This window comes from Schistocerca americana, chromosome 4 (assembly GCF_021461395.2).
Source record: "Schistocerca americana isolate TAMUIC-IGC-003095 chromosome 4, iqSchAmer2.1, whole genome shotgun sequence".
Classification (NCBI taxonomy): domain Eukaryota; kingdom Metazoa; phylum Arthropoda; class Insecta; order Orthoptera; family Acrididae; genus Schistocerca; species Schistocerca americana.
In genome coordinates this window covers 314,828,119-314,831,693 of record NC_060122.1, presented here as the reverse complement: position 1 = coordinate 314,831,693, position 3,575 = coordinate 314,828,119, and the positions used below count along the sequence as shown (strand labels likewise).

Below are 3,575 nucleotides of genomic sequence, written 5' to 3'. Positions count from 1 at the left end.
GCAAACGCCGCGATGGTTCCTTTGAAAGGGCACGGACGACTTCCTTCCACATCCTTCCCTAACCCGATGGGACCGATAACCATGATATTTGGTCCCCTCCCCGAAATCAACCAAACCAAACAGCCCAGATCTTTCAGAGTCTGTTTTTCACTTCTTTGGTGATCTGAAGAACCATGCGTTGACGTCGGTTAGTCGAACGGGGAAGTGCGAAGGTGCGTGCACTTGTGGATCTGTCAGCAGCCGACTGCGTTCTACAAAACAGGAATTGATCGTCTCGTCCCCCAATGGGATAAATATCTTAACGCGTGTAGTGATTATTTTTGAATGGATGGAAGCATTCCATGGTCCCGTTGTGGCGGATGTTCGGTTTTCATTTGGTTGCCCCTCATAGACCATGCAGTTGACCATATCGACCTCTATCATCCTTAGCAGTCTAACAATACTGTGTTTTGTGCTGTAGCAACTGTAACATAGTGAAAGCTATATCGTGCTGTCAGTCAGCATCAGATTATGTGCTGAAGCAATTCTTAATACCATGCAAGTGCTATCTAAAACTCCTTGGAGAAAGGAATGTGGAGCACTTACTGAAGCATTTCACTTCTACTTTAGCAAGGTGCTTTATACGAACACAAGACATGTGCGTAGTGTCAGCTTTCGTAGCATCCCACGAATCTACTAACGATAAAAGAGGGCAGACAGCACACGCCGCGTCGCGACGAGCTGCTGGTGGAAGCAACTTGAGGGTTAGTATCGCTTAGTTTCAACGGTGATGGCAGAGCACAATGACAACGACGACGACAATAAAGCCAGGTGCCAATGAGGATGGTTGTATTCAAACATACGAAACGTCACCCAGTGAAGTGAGGACTTTTAGAAGTTTACCGCCATGTACTTCCCTCAGAATTTAATGAAATTGTCATCTTTGTGTACAGTCAGGACAATTCAGAATTGTCGCTGAGACACAATCGGAGAGAGACATCTACAGTATGCTAAAATTTCTTCTCTAGGTGGTAAAAACGATGCAGGGCGTACGTTGTGGTGGTACTTTACCTGTTTTATAATGAACATTCCAGTAGGGAAATGTACCATGAATGTCGAGAGCAAATATTTCTTATGCTGAAAGACGTGGTAGAAGGATAAATATTATTTCCATCCGGAGAGTAATTTTATGTGCTTTGTTTGCTTTTCTTGCTTTGAGAAGGCAGTAGCACCAGAGAGGCAGTTCTGATGTTGCGCTAGTTAATGGACGCAACACTTAAAGATTAAGACATGTTTGTAGAATCTGTGAACGTCGAAAACCATTCGACACTAAAACAGTAAAAGATGCTCAGAATTCTCAGAAAAATAAGTGTAAGCTATAGTGAAAGAGTCAACGGCCTTGCCGCAGTGGACACACCGGTTCCCGTCAGATCACCGAAGTTAAGCGCTGTCGGGTGTGGCCGGCACTTGGATGGGTGACCATCCGGGCCGCTATGCGCTGTTGCCATTTTTTGGGGTGCACTCAGCCCCGTGATACCAATTGAGGAGCTACTCGATCGAATAGTAGCGGCTCCGGTCAAAGAAAACATCATAACGACCGGGAGAGCAGTGTGCTGACCACATGGCCCTCCTATCCGTATCCTCAGCTGTGAGGATGACACGGCGGTCGGATGGTACCGATGAGCCACTTGTGGTCCGACGACGGAGTGCATATAAGGAAGGAGGGGTAACATACAATATGTACAACAAGCAAGAGGGAAAAAAGACTAAAAGACGTAGAATTGAGTGCTGCGACTAAAAAGCGAGTAAGACAGGTGTTCAGTCTATGCATCGAAGAAGTAATGATGGAAATAAGAAAAAGGTTCAGCAGCGGGATTGAAATACAGGGCGAAAGCTTATCAGTGATGAAATTCGCTGATGACTTTATCCTCAGTGAAAGTGAAGATTTACAGGATCCATTGAATGAAACGAAGTCTCATGAGCATAGAACAGCGACTGAGAGTACACCGAAGAAAGGCGAAGGTAATGAAGAGTAGCAGAAATGAGAATAACGAGAATTGGTGATCACCAAGTAGATGAAGTTAAGGACTTCCTTTATCACGGAAGCAAAAACACCAATGATCGACGAAACGAGGACGACATAAATAGAAGAATAGCACAGGGAAAAGTGTATTTCTTGCTTAAAGTCTATTAGTATCAATTGTAGGCCTATATTACGTTTGAAGTACGGAACTGTTTGGTAGTGAAACATGGACCGTGGGAAAACCGGAAAAGAAGAGAATCGAAGCATTTGATGTGAGATGCTACAGAAGAACCTTGACAGTTAGACTGATAAGGTAAGAAATGAGGCGGCTCTCCCTGAATCAGCGAGGAGAGAGACACATGCAGTACATCAAGACGGATAGGATGATAGCTGTGTTAAGACATCAAGGAATAACTACCATGATACAGTATGGTAAAAACTGTTAAGGCAAGAAAACGATTGTAATATATCCTATAAACAACTGAAAATGTTGTGTGCAAATGCTACTCTGGACGAAGAGGTTGCTACAGGAGAGGAATTCTTGGCGAACCTCAAATAAATAAAAATCTGTGGCAGGCGGCTGTAGACACTGAGACACCTGTGATCCTCATCAGAATTTTCGGGAGGATTTATGACCTGTTCAACAACTTAGTAACTCCCTTTATCGGCAATATGAGGGGGATAAGGAACGTCTTCCAAATCCGGACATTGTGTGGCACTTTGGAATGCTTTCAGCTCAGGGAGTATTCAGTGTGTTACCAGCAGCTTCACAGAAATTTTACTAATCGTTATTAAAAGGCAGGAAAGCGGAGAACTGGGTGAAAGGGATACACCAAGGAAAATTTGTGCCAAAGAAACCACTTACTTCTTTTTACATTAAGGTGACTAATGTCATGGCACAGCGATATGCACATATACAAATGGCGGTAGCATCGCGTACTCAAGGTATACAAGAAAACTGCTTTGACGGAGCTTGAAACGTCCCCTTAGAAAAATTTATTAGTTACTGTGCTGACAAACCCCTTACGTTACTTGATTTTCAAACAGCTGAGCAAAACTGAACGTACTCAGACATTTCGCTCTTTACTTATTCTGATTAACACTAAACTGACACAAGATATTTTTAGCGCAACGCAATCTTTCAATAATCCCTACAAAAGAATGGCACTGACTTACAATAACCTATACCTTTCATGAATCACTTACCTCACAAAAATCTTCGTTACTCGAACTACTGCAATACAGCGAGCGCCAATACTGCCAGCTAAATAAAAGATTCTAACTACTGAAGTCACTAACTACTGATAGGCATAATTAGCAAATGAAAGATTTTGATAGAGAACAAACAATGTATTTACCTTAATAATGTTCAAAAGTCGTCATATATATGTCAGTTCATGATACCCAGTATTACAAATTTACTCTTTCTGATGGACACACGTGCAGATCGTCCGCTCTCAAAATTCTGCCATCTCTCCCCACTTCCACCACTACTGGCGGCTCACCTCCAACTGCGCAACGCTACGCGCTGTTCACATCCAACTGCCCAACACTACAATAGCGAATATTCCAA

General features: G+C 43.1%; 1 pseudogene; it reads left to right on the top strand.

Annotated features, from left to right (window-relative positions):
* Window positions 1-1,368: 1,368 nt before the first annotated feature.
* LOC124614433 lies at window positions 1,369-1,486 on the top strand (annotated as a pseudogene).
* Window positions 1,487-3,575: the final 2,089 nt, after the last annotated feature.